Genomic DNA, 26,506 nt, shown 5'->3' on the forward strand with positions numbered 1-26,506 from the left:
CTTTCTAGGTTTTTCTTTTTTTTTTCACGAATGTGAGCTTGAATGCATGAATCTTAGTTGATTTCTTACCTTTTGAGAGTATTTATAGTCTTCATTTAAACTTGAGAGTGTCTTAGTATCAGTTAAGAGCCGTTGGAGTATATTTAATGCGCATTAAATACATCAAAAATAGACTGAAAACTAGCTGTTATGAGGTTCATCCAGAATAGATCATCCCATAGGTCATCCCACTATGGTTGGGAAGTCCCATGAGTCACCTCATTTGGCCAGTCTGAAAAATAGACTCTTTATTTTGGTCTCAGGGTCTCAGAGATCGACCCATGGGTCGTTCCATTGCATGCCACAAGTCAAAAACAGAGCATGCCGGCTACCCAATGGAAGGAGATGACCCAGTTGGATCGTCCTATTTTGTTCCAACCTAATTTTTCATACATTTAAAATCTGAAACTTATCAAAACACTACCAAATACTCTTAAATGAATCTGAATCAATTTGATACTTCCAAAAGGCTTTAAAAATGGCTTCAACTTGCAGAAACATCAACTTTGGCACACTTGATGGAGCTTTTCAAACTCAATATTTTTGGACTATCTAAAATAATACTAAAATATTTTTTAAAAATAAAAAACTCATTGGTAGTCCTCTTAAATGGTTTGTGATCATTAAAATTAATTCTTGAAGTAATAAAAAAATATACATTAAATTTTTTATTAATTCTTTATTATTTTGATGCTTAAATTGCTCAATTAACTTAACATCTATTTTCTATAAATATACTCTAATTTTATATTTTTTAAAAATTGTTTATTTTTATAAAAAATCTAATTTATTTATGAAATTAAGCTTTTTAAAAGATGTTATTACCATGAATTTTCAAAAATATTCATAATAAATGTAGAAATATACCACTTATCACATATAAACAAGAATAAAATTCATAGAAGATAATTCTCAAACTCAATGATTGTGAATCATTGTCAACCTATCAATCCTATATCTTTAGTAAGATGATCGAATTATCTTTTGCTAGAAAAAGTAAACGAGCAAATGATGTTTTGAATCTAATACATACTGATGTATTGGATCTACAAACATATTTATCATAAATTTAGATTATTTAAAATATTCAAATAATTTTATAATCAGGTAGAGAAATAAATTAAGAAGAGCATTGAAACTCTTTGGTCAGACCAAGAAGAATATTTTTCTGATGAGTTTTTGACATATCTAGAAGAGAATAGGATTCTCTCTTTTTGGAATCGACTTTGTTAGACATAGTTCGATCTATAATGAGGTTTACAAGTCTACCAGTCTCATCTTGAGGTTATGCTCTTGAGACTACTTGTCATATTCTGAACTGGATTCCAAGCTAATTAGTCGCAAGGACTCCATATGAGATATAGACTAGGCGTAAGCCAATATTCTCTTACCTTAGGATTTGAGAGTGTTTGGTTGATGTCAAGCAATTGTAGACCAATTAGCTTAGATTCTAGTCCTATATATATTATTTTGTAGGGAACCTCAAAGAATCTAGGGGATATAACTTATACCATGTTAAAGAACAAGAGTTGTTCGGCATTCCTTTCAGAAAAGGAGTACCATGGTGAAGGTACTGATGTCTTTAATGTGGAACTTATAAAGTTTGATAGGTTGAAGAAACGACACAATCTAGTGAACCCATAGAATCGGATTTGATTAGATCATATCCGAAACTCGTTGTAAAGGCACTATTAAAGAGATCCGATAGAGTACTGCATCCCTCGGATAAATATTTTGGTTTCTAGTTTCAAGATGTGATCCTGTTGAACTCGATGAGAACAACGAGGATTTGATCACCTACATGAATACTATCCAGAGGTCCAACTTTGATTAATGGCTTGGAGCCATAGAGTCTAAAATGAAGTCCATAAAGGTCAATGGTGTATGGACACTCATTGATCCACTCGAAGGGACAAAATTCATAGGGTGTAAGTGGATCTTCAATAGGATCAGAGAGCGCTTGCGAGAAGGTGGAGACCTACAAAGCTCATTTGGTTGCCTAAGGATATTGTCAACATTATGATTTTGACCATAATGAGATATTTTTTTCTGTGGCAATGCTAAATATTTTGGAGTTGAAACATGTATTTTGATAAGTGATCAAAACACATGGCTTCATTGAGAACGAAGAAAAATCCTGTAAATACAAATTGGTTAATAATTCTATAAGCATATTTTCTATTTTGTATGCGAATAAATTTTTTTTAATTAAGAATGACATTCCTTATATTATAGGGAATAAAAGTTTCGCTATTATCAGAGTTCTCCATAAAGGACATGGGAAAAGCATCTCTCATCCTAGGGATAAAAATCTATAGAGATAGATCTAAGAGGATGCTTAAGTTTTCTCAGTCCAACATGCATAGGATGTTTATGAGTAAAATTTATTCTATCATATATATTATGTATGAGATCGAATATGGTATACTCACTAGGGTAGTGAGTGGATACCTACAAGATCCAAATGAAATCACTGGTAGGTTATCCTTAAGTATTTGAGAAATACTAAGGATCGATGACACGGTTATGGAGAATCTGACTTAAAACTTATAGAGTATGACTCTAATTTTTAGTTGGATATAATAATAGTAAGAATGTATTGGAATACATCCTTACCCTAAACAATGGAGCAATCTGCTGGAAAGATTCCAAGCAGAGCAATATAACCAATTCAAATTGCGAGGTAGAATACATTATAGCATTCGATGCTTGTAAAGAAGCTATGTGATTGTAGAGGTCCATTGGCAAGCTAGGAGTGACACCCTCCAATGATGGTCACTCTCTAATGATGGTTATACTGTATGGTACAACACCGAATCATAGCTCATGTCATAGAGCCGAAGTCCCATTAGCTTACCAAGTATTTTGCATCGCTATCACCTTATTCAGAAATATCTATTAAGGTGGCATCGAACTTTAGAAGACCGATGGAAAATAGAACATGACCAAGCTATTTACTAAAACCTCGGTATCTAGGAGTTTTGAGATGATAAATTAAAGATGGGTATGTATGATACTATACTGATTGGATTTAGTCCAAGTGAGAGTTGTTGGAAAATGTGTCTTAAAGCCAATCATTTGACAATTATGCTAATGTATATGAATTGATCAATAATAAAAATTATTTGACCTTTTTCATCATAAGGTTACATCTTCTAACGAACTCCTATGTTGTGATGAAGTCCTTAGGATTACTTTGATCGATAAAAGAGGATTTATCACATAATCTTTAAACTGGTTCGTGACCTAACGATACGCTATTACTAGGGCGATAGTGATATCAAGTGCAGATCGTTGTGCGCCATATGTATTGGTTGTCCTCATAACCAAATGGTGTGGAGATATTGGTATGGCATGCAGGTGAGATGTAGGAATATATTGTCACTGAACATGACCAACTGCGGAGCACTCTGCTGTCAAAGGTAGCTTGCGAAGGGTATGGGTATAAGTGTCCCTCCAACCTGAGATGACCACGATGACTTGCAGGTAACTCACTGTATTTTGATGTTGGACTATCTAAATTTCTAATTCAATAATGAAAGATTTTTGGATGCAGTCAAGTACTTGTCAAGTCGGTGCATGAGTCAAGATGGGATTGACCCCTCCAAATTTGTAGGAATTAATGTATCAATGTATTTTAATTTAGCAAAACCTAAGCTCGGATAATGCATGAGATGGATTTGAAAAGTTGGAATATAATATGGATGACTTATCTAGGATTGACAGTTAAATCCTTGATCGTCCTCGAGCATTAGGGTCAAGGGATGAATTATACGATAACCACATGCCAGTAGGTTTTTGAATGTTGCTTCACCATCATTCAACCTATCCGGACGTCGAGTCACTATTGCTAGATGGTTACATAGATTGATTCAGAAAGTTATTCTTATGCTACCGGCTTAGGTTTGAACCTATGGGGTCACACTCAAAAGAAGTTTCTGACTGATCATGTGGTTGATCAATAATTGAGAATTGTTCAAGGGCTTAATCATCAATTTGATTGATGATTAATCTTATGCAAAAGTTGTAATAAATTAATTCACCAAGTATTAATAAATTAATAAAAAATTAATTAACAATTATATTATTGATTATCTCAATTTAATTGAGCAAAGAAGATTAAATAAAATTTAATTGAATTAGACTCAATTAGGTTTGATCTGATTATGTTAAAAGATGACCTAATCGCTAAGAAAGAATTATCCTTGATTTAAACAGGACTTTGGTTCAATCAATTTTTAATTTGATTAAAATTTGATTAAAAATTTATTAATATAATTAGATTAGATTTTATCTATTTTATTTGGGCTAAACCAGATGTGATTTGGTTTGGATTCAAATAAGGAAATTAAGAGTCCTTATTGGAATGGACTCTTCTCCCTCTTGCGCCATAATTTTTGATGCCATGTATCTCCATGTTGAAATAGTTTTTTGTGAGACTTTTTACAGCAAAGAGTCCTTTCACTTCTCTATCTTACATCCAAATTTGGATAGGATCAGGTTTTAAATGGTATGTTCAAATCTGATTTGAAATAGGATACAATATCAATAATGTTTGACATTATCTACAACCTCTGTATGCCAACTTATTTTTTCTTCCTTATGTGTGTGATATTTTAAAGAGATTTTTTGTAAAAAATTAGCTAGAGAATTAATTTACTATAAAAAAATATAGGAAGGGACATCCCATATTTTTTTGGGCAAGTTTTGGATGTGGAATTGTGAAAGGAGGTGACATCTTGTAGCAGAGTCCAAGATCCTTAAGACTCTTCAACCAACCTCTTACATGCCCATAAAAGGGGCTTTTATTCTCTATTTTGTGTGAGTAAGAGACCAGAAGAGGGGCTTTCACAATGAGAAGTCCTTGGGCATGGGTTCATGGTGTGAAAGGAGAAGGAGAGTCCTTTCTCTTGGGGTGTGTGCAAAATCTATTTTTTTAGGGTTTAGTTCTCAGGATTAGGGAAAAGAGAAAAAATATGAGAAAAAAATATTTCTTCTCCTTTTTTTTTTCACATCCTCATCTCCTCCAGATAATCATCTTCAACCTCTAAAAAGATTCTAGAGATTTGAAGAAAGGATCCAGATCTGCCAAGAAGAAGGTCTTCGTGTGATCTAGCACTCCCGAGAAGACCGATCAGATCAGAGCTTCAAATAGACTTTTCGTAGAGGTCGAACACATGTATAATTATAAGCAACCAATAAGGACCTACTTTATCATGTCTTTCAATAGCGACGATCGTCGATCTATGCTCAGGTATCGAGTTTTGAACTCAGATTAGAAGTAGATGTGATCTACTGCTCACATGCATGCATGCTGATTTTATCTTCAATATTTTTTTAGATTTTATATACAACATATCATGTCATAGATCCTAGAATAGGTTAGTTTAATGATTAGATCATATGCATGTTAGATTAATTTGATTAATCTAATTGCCTTCCACTATAATTTATTCAAAAAAGTTTTGAAATACATGTATGAAATCACCTATATTTTCCAACAATGGGCATCCCATATGGATGTGGGAATGGGTGCATTATGTGGTTCCAATTTTATATCATATAAGAGTCCTTCTTTCATGAGTATTGGACTGATTCAAAGCATGTTTGAATTAGAAGTCCTATACTTATTGGGTCATGGGATTCATCTATAAATAGAGAGGGTCTCTACCTATGGATTCATAAGAAACAAATCAGATTGAGAGAAGAGAAAAAGAGAGAAAGAGAGAGGTGTGAGAAGACAAAGCCCTTCCTTCCTCCCTTGGCATCTCCCTAGTAGCCACCCCCTTTCTCCTTGCCATGGGACCCATCTTGGGTGTCCTTCTTGCTGGTGTGAGGCATCACGCCAGCACCTCTTCTCTCTTATTTGGTTGGATTGTGAAGATAATTCCATTACTATCCAGGTAAGGATTTGATTCTTATTCATGTAGATTTGTAAAAAAATTTTAGATATAACCTGGGCTATCCGAAGAGAAACAGTTTTCTTTCCCTTCAATTGTATTAGAGCCGACCTTTGATACATGCATGCATTACTGAATTTTTTTTGGATTAATTATATATTGTATATGATTAAAATTTTATATTAGATATTAAATTTGATTTAAAATATATTTATATAAAATTTTTGATCTAATTTTGATTAGATTAGATGATCCTAATCAATGGTTGATTAAGGTTGTTATAAGATTATTATAACAAAATTTTACTGTTGCTGAATTTTGATAGAATAACAATGAGATTTATAATTTATTTATAATTTATTTTACTAAAATTTTAATATTATTATTTTTAATATGAAGTGAGATTTATTTTAGATCTGAATTGGATCCATTTTGATGAATATTTAGATCTGAATTCTATCAAGAATCAGCACTATACTAAAATAGATTTTATCAAAAATTTATTCCTTATGCATTCATATTTATATCTAATTAATTTTCTATATGATATCAAATCTAAAATTAATATTTTATAATTAATATAAGATATATTTCAGATCTGATATGATATATATGATGCATCGAATCTAATTAGATTAGATGAAGAACATGATTGATGAGATCAAGGACATGTTCATGACATAAATTATTTTGTTAATAATTGCATGTTGATGTGATTACATATAAAATTAAATTTTAAATCATAATAGTCCAGTTCTCAGATTGATGAGTTCACCAGACCATCCGGTCATAAGAGATCGAAGAGATTAAACTCTCTTTTGTCCAATCGATTGGTTCTCTTATGATATGTAGGGGTGTCATTGTGATCCAATTTCATAAAAAAAAAAAATAACTTTTTATATATTATTTTGATCATAAATATATTTAGATTAGATTTAAAATAATTTATGATTCATTATAATAAGATAAAATTTAGATATAAAATTATATTAAATCTAAATAGCATGCTATATAAGATGTAATCGGTATTGATCTAAAAGTTATCATGATGCATGAGATGTATGTATGAAGTTTAGATCATACCTATGCATGTTTAATTATTAAACATATTATAAAAATTTATTTTCATGAATTAAAATATATGGTATGCTGAAGGAAAAATCGACTTTTTCCTTTTAGGATCTTCCAGATGTAATGAGATCTGGAGCGAAATATTTTAAAAAAATTATCCTACAATATTTTAGATCTAAGATCTATTAGATCTAATTTCTATTATCTGATATTAAATTTAAAATTAAATCTAAAAATATGAGGAATAGAGAAATACCTCTAGGGTAACTAGATTATCCTGTAGATGATCGTAGCAATGCCCGAGGTTCTAAAATAGCCACACAGTCGTCTGACCTCTACTGGTATCCACTCAAGAAAGATCTGGATTATCTTCTCCTCGCTAATCTTTGCTCCAAAAATCAGATCTGGATCTGATCTGAAAGATCTTCAAAAGATCTTCTGGAGCTGGAGCAACAGCTTCTTGATAAATCTCTGCAGCCTTGTAATCAGGAAGCCACCACACCTTGGACATGCACCAGATGGATGCCCAACCTCTTGGACGTGAAGAGGGGAGGAAAAGAAGCAGAGGGGGTGTGGAGAAGTGGAGAGGATTCAGGCTTTTGCTGGTTATTGCATAGAGTCTCTAAACCCTAGACGCAGATAGGATTTAAATAGACACTGCTGCGCCATACACTACCACATCATTCGATCAATCAAAAAATTTCAATTAATTATGAAAAACTTTTGATTGGTGGAGTGATGTTATCTGATCATATCAGATAAGAATCTCCACAATCCCTCCTACTGTTGGTGCCAACACTGGATAAGCATAGTGAGATTTGCGCCCCACAGTCGAAGTTGATCAAGGGATCAGAGTCCTCATCTCATGGGACTCTATCCTTATCCACTTGGGGCGCACGCCTAATCTAAATATGGCACCTACTTTGAGGCCCAATTTAAGAGGTGGACACTCCATAAAAAATCTTCAATGACCTCTTGCCAAGTGACCTTCAGTCCAAGGTCCATGGGTCAACGTTTGACCAATGTCCTTAAACGAAAATGACAGGTAACAGGAATTAGCAGGTGTTGTCTTAAATTCATCTCATGAATTAAGATAAATCCTTTCTGAGCTGGACTAGCTCTAGTCAGACTATGGAAAATCTTCTCAAGGTTTTCTGGGTGAGTCAAATCATATTTGGCTCAGTCGAGATAGAAAAGATTACACACGGAGAAAGTTAGGCTCAATCGTGTGCTAGCACGATTTCTTTGAACCTAATTGGATCTAATCCAAATCAATCGAACTGGGCTAACTCAATTGATGACATTCAGACTCTAACTCTTGTTTGTGTGACTCAGTTAGGTTTATTTTTGTATGGTAATGAGACATGTCGTGATCTCATCATCGACATCATCGAAACTCCTTTCAATGGATCAGAACTCTTCTGATTCAGACAATTAGAATGATCGATCATCAAGATCATTCTAATTGCTCCCAAAATCCATCAGTGACACCTAACAGTATATGATGGCAACCCATCAGAAATGAAGATGAACCTTTCGGTGCAGCTATCTGTGTGATTGAGTTCTTCTATCATGAGTTCCGACTGAATTAGGGTTAAGGTGAACTCGTCAAACTCAACATCAGTCATATGAATCAATCGATTGATCCGAGTCTGATGTGAAACTCCAATGGAAAACTCTTTTCCATTATTTTACTCTGCCATGGCCATGGGCTTAAGGACTCGATCTTTCGATCATCATAGGACTACTCTCATCTACCAAGGTTGATAGATCCCTTCTTGGTGTGATCTGGTTCCTATAATGAATATGCTACAGCCAACATACACCTCAGGATTTCGAATGGCTAGGAGACCGAGTTATGGTGTAGTCAAACTATAACACACTCAAGGTAAACTATTGATGTACCTCAATTCAAAGAACTAGACACACAGCTGCAGCATCGAGCTAGTCATCGACGAGAAGGTAGATTTTCTTATGACTGCTCAAGGTGGTCACGCTCAGTACTCTCGTTCTCAATGAATACCTGTACTCTTGCTCCGATGTCTCTACACTGTAGACTCAAGATACATCTATCTTAAGAAAGTGATCGTACACCAACCTTCCGGATCGGTCACCATCCTCGTGATGATCCTATGGTCAGGAGCTGTTTATGAGTTAGTTATGTAAATTCATGCCTTAAATTTTCAACTCTTGAAAATATGAATTAACATTCCTACTAACTTAAAGGATGTATCATAGACATAATGTACACAATATGATAGTGGAATAATCCTTTTATTTATTTATAGTCAAAATTATAAATTTGCCCTTACATTTGTATAGGAATGTGTCAGCCAATTTGGCATCTAGGGCACACATCTAACAAACTCCCACTTGACCTAATGCCAATTGGCTACATATCTAAGTCCCATCTTCTCAAGGTGGGCTTCAATCTTCTACTGGCCTAATGACTTTGTCAGTGGGTCTGCCACGTTGTCTGTGGAGTCGACTCTCTTAACCTCGACATAACATTTTTCGAGATAATCACGGATTAGATGGAATCACCGCTCGATATGCTTGGACTTCTGGTGAGACCTTGGCTCCTTAGCTAGGGCTATGGTGCCATTATTGTCGCAATAAAGAGGGATGGCATCCGATGACATCACTCCAAGCTCTGCGGTAAACTTCTTGTACTAGAATACCTCCTTTGTAGCTTCCGATGCAGCAATATACTCTGCCTCCATGGTGGAATCAGCAATCACCGTCTGCTTGGAACTCTTCCAGCTAACTGCACCACCATTACAAATAAACAGACTCCCAGATGTCAACTTTCGATCATCTGTATCAGATATAAAGTCTGAGTCTGTAAATCCCTGAACCTGGAGTTCTCCATTCTCAAAGACTAGAAACATATCTTTAATCCTTCTCAAGTACTTAAGGATATATTTCACAGAAGTCTAGTGCTCTTCGCCTAGATTCCACTGATATCTGCTTGTGACACTCACAGCATGGGCTATATCAGGTCGTGTATATAGCATGGCATACATGAGGCTCCCTATTACCGAAGCATAAGGGATCTTGCTCATACATTCAATCTCCTCAGGTGTGCTAGGGCACATCTTCTTGGAGAGATGAATGCCATATCTAAAAGGTACTAAACCTCTTTTGGAGTTTTTCATGCTAAACTTTTTTAGCACCTCCTCTATGTACATCTTCTATGAAAGTCCCAGCATCTTATTTGGTTTATCTCTATAGACCTTAATACCCAGTATAAAGGATGCCTCTCCTAGATCTTTCATAGAGAACTCCTTAGACAACTATATTGTGACTGAGGTCAATATGAGAATATCATTCCCAATCAGGAGGATGTCATCTACGTAAAGTACGAGGAAGACAACTGCGCTCCCACTGACCTTCTTGAACACACATGGTTCCTCCTCGTTCTTGATGAAATCAAACATTTTGATCACATCATTGAAACGAGTATTCCAGCTCCGAGATGCTTGCTTAAGTCCATAAATGGACCTTTGCAGCTTGCAGATCTTGTGATCATCATCACTGGATGTGAAACCAAGCGGCTGTTCCATATAGATATCTTCCTCAAGATATCCATTTAAGAATGTCGTTTTTACTTCCATCTGTCATATTTCATAATCGAAATAGACTGCAACAGTAAGCAATGTACGGATGAATTTTAGCATGGCTACAGGCGAAAAGGTATCCTGATAATCAATGCCATCGCACTGACTATAACCTTTCACTACGAGCCTAGCCTTGAATGTCTCTACATTCTCATCTGCACCTATCTTTCTCTTGAAGATCCATTTACACCTAATAGGTACAATACCTTCAGGTAGATCTATCAAGGTCCAGACTTGGTTTGAGGGTATCGAGTCAATTTCTGATCTCATTGCCTCTAACCATTTCTTGGAGTCGATATCTGATATCACCTCGTCATAGGTCTTGGGGTCATCACCATAAGTCTCATTTTCCGTGAGGAACATTTTCTCTACTTCCTCTTGTATAGTACCTAAGTATCTTTCAGGAGGATGGAAAATTCTAGTCGATCTACGAGGTGGAAGAGGTTGTGTTAGGACTGGTTCTAATTGATTGGGTTCCTCAGGTTCTTTAGCTCGTTGCTCTTGGGAGACATTCTCTTTGAGCTTAATTATTCTTCCGATGCTACCATCTTGAATAAACTATTTTTTAAGAAAAATAGTATGTCGATTCACAATCACATTGTGATTGTTGGGTATAAAATACCCCCAGCCGAAGTTCGTAAAAGGCCGACCCTTCCAGGGCTCTTCCGGCTTCCAATCTTGTGTGGCATCTTTTCGAACTCCCCCGACCATCCGAGCTTCCATAATACCATCTAGACTTCTCCAATCATGATCTTCTCCATTCATCTACCGGACTGCCCCAAACACTCTCTGAACTTCACTTTCAGCCGATTCTCTACAGTAGTCGACTATTCTCCGAATCTCTTCCAGACTTCTCCCAGCCACGATCGACTCCGAACTTCATCAATGATCGAGCTTCTTCAGCAGCAGGACTTCTACAGTAACCAGACTCCATCCAAGTTTCTACGATGGTCGACCGCCTTTCAAATTTCAGTCGAACTTCTACTGCAAGCAGTCTACTCTGAACTTCTACTGCAAGCGGTCTACACCAAACTTCTACTGCAAGCGATCTACTCCGGATCTCTACTTTAAGCGAATTCCATCCGAGCTTCTACTATAAACGAATTCCTTTCGAACTTCTATTACAGGCGGACTTCAGTCGATCTTCTTCAATAAGTGATCCCCATCCGGACTTCTACAAGAACCGAACTCCGTCTGAACTTCCATAGCAGATGGATTCCGGATGAACTTCTACAACGGACGGGCTCTAGCAGCTGGATTTCTACAAATGGCCGACCGTCTCCAGTGTCTGCCATACCTCCCCAACCATCAACCTTTAATAGCGTCAGCCAGACTTGAACAACGCCAACCGAACTTTCACAGGATCCTCCAGACTCCTCCAGCAGAGGAACTTCCGCAACACCTTTCGAATTTCGCTATCAGCCGACCTTCTGTCGGATCCCTCGTGCAACCGGACCTCTCCAGTGGACAGCCCTCAGACAAGCTTCTACATCAGACAAATTCCAGATGGACTTCTCTGGCAATCAAATTTCTATCGAACTTCACCAACAGAAAATTCCCGTCCGAGCTTCTACAGCAGATGACTCCTGCCTGTAGCATCAGCACCCAAGGCATCTGACAGCAGTAGACCCGTCAGCAATCTCAGGAACATCCGAGCTTCTCCTGGATCGATGAGACAGAGAGCCATTCTGCTCCATCAGACATCTCAGTCGAGCTTCAGCCATCAGATCCGAACTCTCTGGCAAGTCACGATAATGGCCACTACCCTACTCCACTCTCTGTAATAGATTCCACGTGGCTCCACCACTCTCTAGCATGTCACGATAATAGATACCACTCCACTCTCCATAACAAACTCCATGTGGCCCTGAACGGCCCCCTGACGTCACTACTCTTTATAACAAACTCCGTGTGGCCCTGAACAGCCCACTACCAGGTGGTTACAGACGTCGCTATCAATCAGTTACGCTCTCCGTCTATAAAAATGGACCCCCAGATTCATTCTTCTCTAAGCTCTAAACTCTATCTCGAAACTTTGCCAAAATCCCATTTAAGTGCTCCATTTCTGTTGAAGCAGAGTACTGACTTGAGCATCGGAGGGTCTTGCCGGAGCACCCCCAACTCCGATTTACACTTTCCTTGCAGGTCCCGGTGGCGGTCGCGGTCATCTCGACTCCAGCTTCTCCGATGTCGGTGGAATTTTGCACCAACATAATTGGCGCTAGAGGAAGGAGTGGGGGCTGTGTCTTCGTAGTACCCTTGTTCTTAATGGAGTGCTCAACAGGACTATCTCTGGTCATCTTCTCTGACATCTTCTTCTCCTTCTCCTGCCAGATCTCCATCTGATGCCTCCCCAAAAGGCATCCACCAGGCGATCCATGGCCTCCGTGGCCAGATCTCAGCTAGCCCCGCAAGCTCTGACCTCGTCTCCAGTTTCTCAGGCTCCTCCTCCTCCGGCAACGGCAGTCGGCATGGAGCAGTTCAACTTGCTGGTTCAGTAGGTTAGGGGTCTCATCGAAGCAGTGCAGGCCATGCAGCAGCAGCCACAGCATCTGCAGGCATCAGTGCAGCTGGAAAGAACATTGTCGGAGTTTCAAAATCCGATGATCGGGCGGGTCACTTGGGCCAGTCGCCCTATCTTCCCTGGAAAGGGGAAGCAGAAGGCAAAGAGCCCTCTGTCCGATCATAATTCCACCTCCAGAGGATTCCTACCTTCGTTCTACTAGAAGACCCTTGAGGCTCGCAGTCGAGAGGACCTCCTGGATCAAAGATTCTAAGAGATGAACTGGTAGATCGAGGAGCTCATCAGATGAGGTCGGCTCAACAAATTCATCCGATACTGATCTGAAGGTAGGGAGGATCGGCCGAGGGCCCTACCACAGCCAGAGCTGCCAAGGAGGGAGGAACAGCCTGAAGATCGACCTCCAACCGGGATCGTCAACACCATCTTTGGAGGACCCCGACGGGGAGTAGCCAGTGGATCGGCCATACCGCCCAAACGGCAGAGGACTGAAGAGTTTATAACCTTTACTGAAGAAGATGCCTAGGAGATTCAATTTTCACATAATGATGCGGTTGTAGTTTCTTTAAATATTGCTGACTATGATGTATGCCGCATTCTTGTTGATAGTGGAAGCTCGATCGATATTCTGTTTTACGATGCATTCTCAAAAATGTCCATTCCGGATGGTTGATTAGGGCCAATAAACTCCCTGTTGAAAGGGTTCACTGGCGATGCTGTGCCAGTGGAAGGGGTAATAACTTTAACCATGGTTGTAGGCCGGTGCCCAAAGCAATCAAGAGCGTAGGTAGATTTTCTAGTAGTAAGGACGCCGTCTGCCTACAACACAATACTCGGCCGACCTGGCCTCAATGCCCTCCGAGCTGTGGTGTCGACCTACCACTTGAAGCTAAAATTTCCTACTAGCCAAGGAGTCGGAGAGGTCAGAGGAGATCAAACCCTGGCAAGACACTGCTACAACATAGCTCTTCAGAGAAAGGGACAGTCCGACTCCTGTTCGGTTGGTGGATTGGACACTCGTGACGACCTTGCTGAAGAACGGGGTGAGCCAATTGAAGATCTTGTCTCAATCCCTTTGAACGATGGGAATGAGGAGCATGCGGTGAAGATCGGCTCTAACCTAGGAGAAGAGGTACGGACACAGCTCATTAATTTCCTACAAAAAAATGCAGATGTTTTTGCTTGGATCCCGACAGACATGCCAGGGATTGATACGAGAGTCATGGAACACCACCTGGCTGTTGATCTCAAACATCAGCCGACGAAGAAAAAAATTCAAAGTCATGCACTGGAAAGGCAAGTGGCAATAGCTGAGGAAGTTGATAAACTCCTGAAGGTCGGGTTCATCAGAGAAGTCAACTACCCGAACTGGGTCTCCAATGTGGTTCTCGTTAAGAAGGCGAACGGCAAGTGGAGGATGTGTATAGACATCAAAAAGCTAAACAAAGCCTGCCCGAAGGACAGTTACCCTCTATCCAGAATTGATCAATTAGTGGATGCAACCTCGGGCCACGAGCTTCTCACTTTCATGGATGCATTTTTCGGCTACAATCAAATCAGGATGGCACCAGAGGATGAAGAAAAAATTACTTTTATTACTAACCGTGGTCTTTATTGTTACAAGGTCATGCCTTTTGGTCTCAAAAATGCAGGGGCGACCTACCAACGACTGGTGAACAAGATCTTCAAAGAGCAGATCGATTGCAACATGGAGGTCTACGTGGACGATATGCTTGTAAAAAGCAAATCCACAAAGAACCATGTCGCCGACCTTGAAGAGACCTTCAGCGCCCTCCAAAAATATAAGATGAATCTGAACCCGATCAAGTGTGCTTTTGGAGTAACCTCAAGAAAATTCTTGGGCTTCATGGTGTCGGGGCACGGGATCGAGGCAAATCCGAAAAAGATTCGTGCCATCCAGGAAATGACTACCCCGAAGTCAATAAAGGAGGTTCAGCACCTTACTAGGAGAGTAGTAGCTCTAAATCGCTTCGTCTCAAGGTCGGTCGAGTGATGCCTGTCTTTCTTTTAGACCCTCAAGCAGCCGAAAAACTTCTATTGGACAACTGAATGTCAGCAAGCATTCAAAAAATTAAAGAGCTACCTCGGCTCACCCCCGCTATTGGCAAAGCCCAAACCTGGAGAGGAGTTGTTCTTGTACCTGGTAGTCTCCCCTGTGGCTCTCGCAGCAGTCCTAGTTAAGGAAGAAGCCCAAATTCAACGGCCAATCTACTACATCAGTCGAGTATTAAGAGACGTCAAAATTAGGTATACTAAGTTAGAGAAACTAACTTACGTCTTGTTGATTACAGCTCGAAGGCTTCGACCTTACTTTCAAGGGCACACCATAACACTGCTCACCGACCAGCCGATCAAGGTGGTTCTGCATTGAGCGGATGCTTCCGGAAGGATAGCAAAATAGGCAGTCAAGCTCACGAAATTCGACATCAACTATCAACCTCGGCCGGTGATTAAAGCCCAGATATTAGCAGACTTCATAGTGGAGTGCACTATTCTGGAAGAGGCCAAACTTGAGCGAGGTGAAGCCGATAACTCAGGGCTCCAATCGAATTCCCCTAAAGAAAGGATAGATCTCCCTTATGGTTTTTAGGCCCTCTACGTGGATGGTTCCTCCAACATGTCAGGTGCAGGTGCGGGCCTAATCTTGGTCAATCCAGAAGGAATTATCGTGGAGTATGCGCTGCGCTTCAAATTTTCTGTGACAAATAATGGAGCAGAATATGAAGCTCTGATTGTAGGACTGAGGATCGCCAAAGAGTTAGAAGTAGATCGGCTCCAAGTCTACAGTGACTCTCAATTGATGGTGGGACAAGTCAGCGAAAACTATGAAGCTCGAAAGGATAGTATGGCCAAGTATCTCAAAAAGATAAAAGAGATTGTGTTTGCCTTCGGTAGCTTTGACATCAAGTAGATTCCAAGAGCAAAAAATACCAGGACCGACCTTCTCTCCAAGTTGGCTACACTGGCTCCAATCGAGCTGCCCAAGAAAGTCTTCTTCGAAATTCTGAAGTGCCCAAGTACAGAAGAACCACAGCTTGTGATGGAGATCAACCATGAACCTAGCTGGATTGACCCACTAGTTGCATACCTCAAGGACGGGGTTCTTCCTCCTGATGCAAAAGAAACTCGAAAGCTTAGGAACCAGGCCTCCCGATATATTCTTTATGAAGGCAAGCTGTACAAGAGGTCGTACTCTTTGCCCCTTCTGAAATATCTCCGACCTTCTAAGGCCGACTTCGCCTTGTGGGAGGTACATGAGGGAGTCTGCGAAAGTCACTTGAGGGCCAGATCTTTATCCCACAAGCTGCTCCGACAAGGCTATTACTGGCCTCCCATGTACCACGACTCTATCAAATATATCAGAAGGTATGATCAGTGTCAGAGATATGCAAATATACAAAGGCAGCCCACCTCCGAACTTGCACCCTTGAGCGCCCCATGGCCGTTTGCACAGTGGGGGATGGATATCTTCGGACCTTTTTTCATGACATCCGGGCAGTGAAAGTTCCTTCTGGTGGCAATTGACTACTTCACCAAGTGGGTCGAAGCCGAACCTTTGGCAAAAATTACAGAAGCTAAGGTGCAGGACTTTGTTTGGAAGTCAATTGTCTGTAGGATCGGCCTACCCAGAACTCTCATTACTGATAATGGGCGATAATTTGCTGAGGCAAGGTTTGCTAAATTTTATGAGGACTTAAACATCTCCCATATCTTTACGTCAGTAGTCCATCCGCAAGCAAATGGTGAAGCCAAGGTTACTAACAGGACTCTGCTGCAAGAAATCAAGGCGAGACTTGAAAGAGCAAAGAGAACTTGGGCAGATAAGCTTTATCATGTGTTGTGGGAATACCGAACTACCCAAAGACTGCCCACGGGGAGACCCCCTTTGCCGTAGCCTTCGGAATAGAAGCCGTGATCCCGATCGAACTCAAACCCCCGTCGGTGCGAGTTGTGGCATTCGACGAGCAGTGCAACTCACAGGATCTCAAAGCCAACCTCGACTTATTAGAAGAAAAGCAGGAGATAGCTCAAGTTCAGATGGCCGCCTACAAGCAGAAAGTGGCCCGCTACTACAACTCCCGGGTCAAGGGCAAGGCCTTCAGAGCGGGGGACTTGGTACTTCAGCGAGCCCCTGTCTCACAACCTCAGAATCAAGGAAAACTCGCCCCTAACTGGGAAGGCCCGTATGAAGTCAGGGGGGTGGTTCGGCTCGGAACATACTATTTGAAAGAGCTCGGAGGAGCAGACCTTCCGCGACCATGGAATTCGAAAAATCTACGAATGTACTACCGATAACTTTGCCTTAAATAAAAGTTTCTTTCATATTCGCATATCTTTTCTTTTGGTATGAGCTTATAACAATAGGGAGTAGCTCCTTCAGACAATCAAAATTAAGCATGTCGGGAACAAGAGAAAAACCTCGTCTTGACATGAACGAATGCCCGATTATATAGAGATCGGATGGGGGGAGAGACCCTTACAACGGCCCTTATGTGCCCCCACAGTCATGTTAGGAACAGGAGGAGAACCTCATCCTAACATGAGCAAAGTCGAAGGCCCCATTATTTAAAGACCGGATGGGGGAGAGGTCCTTACAACGGCCCTTATGTGCCCACACAGTCATGTTAGGAACAGGAGGAGAACCTCATCCTAACATGAGCAAAGTCAAAGGTCCGATTATTTAAAGACCGGATAGGAGGAGAGGCCCTTACAATGGCCCTTATGTTCCCCTACTGCCATGTTAGGAATGTTGGGAATAGTGTCTCAAAGCTAATCGTCAGCCTGTTAACAGTTGTGCTCATTTTTGTATATGTACATGAATTATGAATTAATAAAAATTATTTTGATATTTTTCATCATAAAATGTTACATCTTCTAATGAACTCCTATGTTGTGGTGAAGTCCTTAGGACTATTTAGACTCGACAAAGGAGGATTTATCGTTTAGTCCTTAAATCTGTTCGCGACCAAATGATACATTGTTATCAAGGATGACAACATTTATCAAGCATAGGTCGTTGTGTGCCATATAGGTTGGTTGTCTTTTTAACCAATGAGTGTGGAAACACTGGTATGGCATACAGGTGAGATATAAGGGTACATCTGCACTGAACGTGACCAACTCTGGAGCTATTTCTGCTGTCAAGATTTGCTCTGATGGAATATGGGTATAAATGTCCCTCCGACCTGAGACCGCCATGATGACTTGCAAGCAACTCACTGCACTTAGGCACTAGACTACCTGAATTTCTAATTCAGTGACGGAAGGCTGCTGGGTGTAGTCAAGTACTTGACTTGTCGGTGCGTGTATCAAGATGGGATTGACCACTTCAGTTTAGGAGCTGTGTACAGTCGTGTTTTAATTTAGCAAAACTTTGGCCAGGGTAGTCTTTATGAGGAGTCACAGGACTGTTTGAGTTGAGCACGATTCGGATGATCTAATCAGGGTGGACAGTTTAACCCTGAGTTATCCTAAACACAGAGGTCAAAAGGATGAATTATATAGTAACCATATTCACGTAGGTTCTGAGTGTTGTGATTGCGACTATTCGACCTATCCGATCATCGGGTACCATTGCTAGATGGTCACTTCGATTAGTACAGAAATTGGTTCCTATACTACCGGCTTAGGTTTGAACCTACAGGGTCACACACATTAGAGGTTCCTATCTGATCTGATGGCTGATGAAGAGTCCTAATGCTCATGGACTATGAGTCCTACATGTCTGGGACTCTATGATCGAGAATCAGAATTCTCTGATCACGAGTCCCACACATTTTGGGTACCGGGGTCAAGAGTCCCACTGGTTTGGGACTCTTTGATCAGGGTTACATATCGATGAATTCTGATGTCCGATTACCCATCGGATTTAGACTCAATATTTATGAGAGGTTTAATTAATGATTTGATCACTAATTAACTCAATTTAATTGAGTAATTATTTTTGAATCAAGTCCAATTGAATTGGATTCAATTGGGTTTGACCCGATTAGGTTAAGAGTTGACCTAATCGTCGAGATGGTTTGGTCCCTGATTTGATCAGGGGTTGGGCTTAATCAATTTTTGATTTGATTAAAATTTTATTGAGCCTAATTAAGTCTAATTAAGTTGGGTTTAAATTAGTCTAATTGGGCCTAACTTATTTGGTTCAATTAGGTTGGTTTAAATAATGAAACCACCTTGACCCATTCTCCCTGCGCCACCTCACTTCCACTACGCCCATTTGAATTCACGAGAAGGAAGTTCTCATGAATTTTTCCTCACGCAAAGCCCTTCTCATGCCCTACTTTAGTGCACCAAATGAGTGGATAAGGATGATTGGTTGGCCATTCAAATTCAAAACAAAGTTTGAATTTGAATGAGCAACCAATCTTAGCGCCTTGACCTTATCCTTTTTTAGTGCCCCATTTATTACATGAGAAAATGTTTCTCATGAAATCACTCATGCACAAATTAAGCCATGCCCTCCTCTTCTCACACCCTTAGTGGATAGGGATAAATTGGTTTCCATTTGAATTCAAAATTTGATTTGAATTCAAATGTGCAATTACTCATCTTTATCCTCTCACGTGGATAAGACGTTTGACATTGTTTTAAAAGGAGGAGAAGAGTGGGGCGTGTGCAAGAAAAATTTTGGAGAGAAAAGCTGGGCGTGAGAAATCCTTGTGTGCAAGGTGAAGGTCTATATCCTTTCGAGAGAAAAAGAAAGAATAGAAAGAAAAAGTATGCGCAGAGTTTTAGTGAGTTCTTCAGGGTTTCAGCCTGGAGTTCGGGAAGTGAGAAGGTGAGCTACGAGTGTCGTGAGCCCACCAAATTTTAGGAAGATCTTCAACATCCTCTTATGCATGACTGTTGATGATCCAAAGCATCTAAAGAATCGATAGACAGTGATCGAAGGAGTTCGATCAACGTCGACCATCGAAAGGGCTCTACAATGAGCTAGCACTTGTGATGAGTCGGTCAGAACAGGAGCTTCGTGTGGACAATCCGCAGAGGCCAGACATGCTGTGTGGCTACATCGTGATAATCAGACTCTCCCGACGGTGATCAGATTGCGGCGATCTACTATCCGCACAAAGGTATTGTGTTTTGAACACATTACAGTAAAGTGTTTACTGTTCAAATTTGAATTTTAAATTTAAATACATGCATGCTATATATCATATTTAGATACTAGTGTAAGATAAATTTATATTAATTAATTAAATTAATTAATAATTTTCACTGTAAAATAGTGATTTTAAAAAAAATTTAAAATTATCATTTTACCCCTGCACTGAATTTTCCCACAAATGGTATCAGAGCGGGTTCTTAGATATGATATATATATTTGCATGCATAGATTAAGTTATAATCTAAAAGTTTAAATTTAAAATTTGAAATTTAAAATTTAAATTTTGAATTTTGAAAGTTGTTTGAAATTCAAAATTCAAAAATTTGAAATTCAAAATTTAAAATTTAAAATTTAAAATTTGAAATTCAAAAATTTGAAATTTGAAATTTAAAATTTGTTTGAAATTTGAAATTTAAAATTTAAAATTTAAATTTTAAAATTGATATATTTAGATATACTTGATCCAAGTAGCAAGTCATCGAATTGGGTTGGTTGCCATGGCCGTCCGGTCATAGGAGAAAAGTAGGGTTTAAAGGCCCTCTCTTCCCATTCGATGGGGTCTCCTATGGCGGTAGGGGTGTCGATGTAATTATATCCCATGCAGATGAAGTAGCGAAAGGAATACTCATGATTTATTTTGATTGAGTTATTTTCTATTATGTAATTAACGATAGGATTGCTATTTATGAAATGTGCTGATCTATTTTTGTAATGAGTCAATATATTTGGTGAATAGAAAATAAAATCTTTCAAATTTAAAAATTATTTTTAAAATACCAAACCCTGACCCATCTGCCCAAATACTTAATTAAAAGAATTAAGTGTTATCTAGTAGGTCTAGAATTGTGAATTAAGACCTAAGATAATTGCATAAACTTGTGGGTCAATGGGTTAGATAGATTAGATCCATAATTGGGTTAGACCTAAGGTTAGCTTAAAGAAATGGACTAAATTAGAGTAATTGATCAAATCTAATCAAAAGTTGAATTAGATTTGGTCAAGGATACTCTAGACTCAACTCCAATAGTTGTAGTTGAATGGGTCCATGTCTTTGACTAGACCCAGATGGACTTAATTCATGGCTACACGATGGAACCCTATTTACTAAGTTTATCAAATTAAAACTAATGAACCGGTTGGTATCTAAGGTAAGTTTGGCAGTTTGACCAGTGGTTTTTAAGCAAGAGCTACTCGCAGTGATTCGATCTCTGACGAGTTAATGTTTTATCCCCACCACTGATCTCACTTACCTGGCCAACCTGGTGAATTAGGTTTTGATTAGATCACTTGGTGATTAGGGCTCACCCATGTCATTAGGTAATTCAGTTTGACTGATTTAGGTGCTCCTAATGCTGGCTTAATTAAATCCTTTTTAATCTGACTTGGTGAAGTCAGTGGGAGGATTGAAATTGACTGGTAATTTTTCTTCTCATCTATTCTTTAATAAAATCCTCAAAAATTATTAGGTCCTAAAAATGATTAAGTTATATTGATAACTAAGTCATAGCCTCCCATTAAGTGAGAGATAATGAGTCCATTAGTTTAATAATCATTGGAGGCCCAAAGGCCTGGTGCTTATTGACTAATGGAATTATCATTCATAGTATGATAATTTGGTTTGAGTCTTTCTGATGGTGGTTAGGTTGGCCGACCAAAGTCAAACTTGATCATTTATTGGTCTGATTCACCAAATCAAATCATGTTAATGGTTGGACCTAACCAGATTTTTTTAGTGGAGGCCAAAGCCTACTGATTAGGTTTTGGGGCAAAATTAATTACTAGAAGTTGTTTAGAGAAACAACTGGTTATGAATCTACCCATAGATGCACATGGGTTGACCAACCAAAGTTGGGCTCGTGTGTAGTCTGTGTGGATTCTAGTATCCACTAAGGAATTAAAGTAATTTTTCGAATTGGAGGTTGAGGCTATCAATTCATAAAAATACTGGGAGAAACTTTAGACTAAAGTCTAAGTCTTTAGTATTAATAATTTATGTACTAATATAGGTCTGATTTTTCTTTATGCAGCTATGGCCACTACCCTGTCACTCCGATCATTATTAGATAATGACAAGCTCATGGGACCTAATTTTGATAGCTGGTATCGAAAATTAAAAATCATCCTTGAGCATGAGCGGATCCTTTATATAGTAACGGATCCGGCACCTGAGGAGCCAGCCCTGAATGCTAGAGGGACGGTCCGAGACACTTACCAGAAGTGGCTCAACACCGCACCAACGTCCGGTGCATAATGCTGGTGGCAATGAATGATGAGTTCAGTCGCAGGTTCGAGAACGCCCAGCCACAGGAGATGCTTCAAATGTTGAACGACTCTTTTGGCACGCCTGACGATGTTGAAAGGCACAAAACTAGTTGTGCCATTTTTATTGCTCGGATGAGAGATGGAGCCTCAGTCACTGATCATGTACTGTATATGATCGAAATGATTGAGCGCCTAAGTAAACTGGGCTTTCCCCTGCACGAGTAGCTCGGTAAGAATGCGATCCTTAATTCTCTGCCCAAATCCTTCCTTCCCTTCCTTACTCATTTTTGAATGACAAAGCCTGCAGTGAACTACCATGGCTTGTTGGGGTTGCTGCAAAATTTTGAGAAAGATCACCAGCTCCATAAGGAGTCGGTGAATGTTGTGGGAGGGTCTTCTTCTGGTCGTCGACCCTTTAAGAAAGGGAAAAAGAACAAGAAGAAGAAGAATAAGAAGGTGCAGCCGCATGCTGGGATGTCTGCACAGGGTCAGATCAAGAAGCGCAAGCCCGATCAGAGCCAGGCGGAGTGCTTCTTTTGCAAGAAGCAGGGGCACTGGAAGAGGAACTGTCCTCTATACATTGCCTCACTGGACCCGAACAGGTCGAAGAAGAAGCAAGGTACTTATATGATAACACCTTGCAACTTTTCTATTTGTGATACTACTGCCTGGGTATTGGATACCGAAAGCCCTTATCATATTTGCAATTCGATGCAGGGTCTGCAGGTCAGTAGGAGATTTGATGAAGGTGAGAGATTCCTGAACGTTGGAGATGGAAGCAAAGTTTCAGTTCTAGCATTAGGAATCATGAACCTTGTAATCAATTCTCGAAAAATAATTCTGAGTGAATGTCACTATTGTCCAAGTTTTTTATTAAATATTATTTCTGTAGGCCTTTTGGCCATGAACGGTTATCAATTTTTAATAAAAGGAAATATTTGTAATATCATTTTGAATGATGTTATAATGTTTGTTGGACAACTTAATAATGAAATTTACTTTCTATCACAACCTGTTAATGTGGTTCAAACCTCCGATAAACGCCCTAGAATAGATAATGTGTCAGATGTCTACCTTTGGCACTGTAGGCTAGGTCATATCAATAAGAATAGGATAAACAGGTTGGCTCAAGAAGGAATTCTTGAAGTAGGTGATTATGAATCACTTCCAACCTGTGAATCCTATCTTCTTGAAAAATGACCAAGTTACCTTTTACTGAAAAAGGTGAGCGAGCTAGTGAACTCTTGGCTCTGGTACATTCTGATGTATGTGGACCCATGAGCTCAAGTGCAAGAGGTGGATATTTCTACTTCATAACCTTCACAGACGACCTATTGAGATATGGGTATGTCTATTTAATGAAGCATAAGTTGGAATCGTTTGAAGTGTTCAAACTATTCCGAAATGAGGTAGAAAAATAAACTGGAAAGTGTATTAAAACTCTTTCATCTGTTCGAGGAGGTGAATACCTTTCCAATGATTTTCTGACATATCTTGGGGAGAATGGGATTCTCTCTCAGTGGACACCTCCTGGAACACCACAGCATAATGGTGTGTTTGAAAGGAGGAATCGGACCTTGTTGGATATGGTTCGATCCATGATGGGGTTTGCTGGTCTGCCGATCTCCCTTTGGGGATATGCACTCGAATCGACTTGTTACCTTCTAAATAGGATTCCGAGTAAGTCTGTAACCAAAATGCCATATGAGATATGGATAGGATGTAAGCCAGTACTCTCGCACCTTAGGGTTTGGGGGTGTCCGGCTTATGTTAAACATTTAAGTACGGACAAGGTTGGACCTAGGTCTGACAAGTGTAATTTTATAGGATACCCAAAAGAGACCAAAGGATATTATTTCTACCGGGCTGATGAGCAAAAGGTGTTTGTCAGACTTAAGGCAATCTTTTTGGAAAAAGAGTTCCTTGATGAAGGGACTGTTGCCTCTAAGGTCAAACTTGACGATGTTCAATAGGTAAAAAAATCGACACAAGTTGCTGAACCTGAACCAGATTTGATTAGATCAGATCCGGAGCCCATTGTTCAAGCACTCTTAAGGCGATCTGGTAGAGTACCACGTCAACCGGATAGATACTATAGTTTCTTGATCCGAGACGACGCTCCTATCAAACTTGATGAAAACGATGAGGATCCGATCACCAACATGGATGCAATGCAGAGATCCGACTCTGAGAAATGGCTAGAGGCCATGAAATCTGAAATGGAGTCCATGAAGGTCAACGATGTGTGGGCATTGGTTGACCCACCCGAAGGAGTAAAACCCATAGGGTGTAAGTGGGTCTTCAAGAGGAAGAGGGGCGCAGACGTTGTAGGGAAATATGTCTCAAAAGCCAATCATCAAGCTGTTGACGGTTGAGCAACCAAGTATTGTAATTGATTTGTTAATAAATAAAATATATTTGGCATCTTCATCATAAGCTTTCATCTTCTAATAAACTCCGTTGTTATGATGAAGTCCTTAGGACTATTTAAGTTCGATAAAGAGAGGATTTATCGATTAGTCCCTAAAACTGTTCACGACCAAATGACAAGCTGTTAATAAGGACGACAGCTTCTATCGAGCATAGGTCACTGTAGGCCATATGGGTTGTTGTCCTCTTAACCAAGGAGTGTGGAGACACTGGTATGGCATACAGGTGAGATGTAAGGGTACATCATCATTGAACGTGACCAACTCCAGAGCATTCTGCTGTCGAGAATGTCTTTGATGGGATATAGGTATAAGTATCCCTTAGACCTGAGATTGCCTCAGTGACTTGCAAGCAACTCACTGTGCTTTGGTACTGGACTAACTAAATTTCTAATTCAGAGACGAAAGGCTTCTGGGCACAGTCAAGTACTTGCGAAGTCAGAGTGTGATCGAGATGGGATTGACCACTCCAAGAGTTGGAGAAGAATGAGTCGCTGTATTTCAATTTAGCAAAACCTTGGCCAGGATAATCCATCAGATGGATTTGATATTTTGAAATATAATGTGGACAACCTGATCAGAGTTGACGGTTGAACTCTGAGGTGTCCTATGATCATTTTGGTCAAGGGGATGAATTATATGAAAACTATATCTGCATGGGTTCTAGGGATGTTGTTCTACACATTCGACCTATTCGGTTGTCGGGTATCATTGCTAGATGGTCACTTCGATTGGTACAGAAATTTATTTCTGTACTACTGACTTAGGTTCGGACCTATGAGGTCACACACATTAGAGTTCGTTATCCGATCGGATGGTTGATCAACGATTAAGAATCATTCTAGGGTTAAATGATCAATACGATTGACATTTAACCCAGTGCAAGTGTTGCAGGAGGATCGATTAGCAATTTGATTGCTAATTGGCTTAATTTGATTAAGCCAATGGGCTGAGATTAAGTCTAATTAAATATAATTTAATTTGATTTGGTTTGGGCTTGATTGGATCAAGTCCAATTGATTTATTGGATAAGCCAAGTGCAAGAAAAAACTAGTCCTAGTTTAACTAGGACTTGGGTCAATCTAATTTCTAATTTGATTAAAAAATTAAATCTAATTAAATCTGATTAAATTAGGTTCTTAATTAGGTTAAGACCTATTTTAATTGGGTTGATCTAATTTTGGTTTGATTTGGTTTAGGAAACCAAATTAAAACAAGTCATAAGATAGAATCCTAGTAAGACTAGGATTCCACCTTGCACCACATAAGCCTTCCCAACGCCCTCTCTCTTATTCAACGCCAATCTCCTCTTATTTTGTGCAACAAAAGCCCTCTCCCAGGCCTCTCCCATGTTCACAAAAGATCTCCTCTTTTCTTTCTTACATGGAAGGTGGTTTGGATCAAATAAAAAAGGAATAAGTTTGGATTTCGAATTCTATGAGATAGAGTTTTAGAAATCCAAAACTCTTTCAATTTTGCACCGAATTCATCCAAATTTTTTTTGAAATTTTTATGGCTCTTAGGGTATA

Source organism: Elaeis guineensis, chromosome 16 (assembly GCF_000442705.2).
Source record: "Elaeis guineensis isolate ETL-2024a chromosome 16, EG11, whole genome shotgun sequence".
Classification (NCBI taxonomy): domain Eukaryota; kingdom Viridiplantae; phylum Streptophyta; class Magnoliopsida; order Arecales; family Arecaceae; genus Elaeis; species Elaeis guineensis.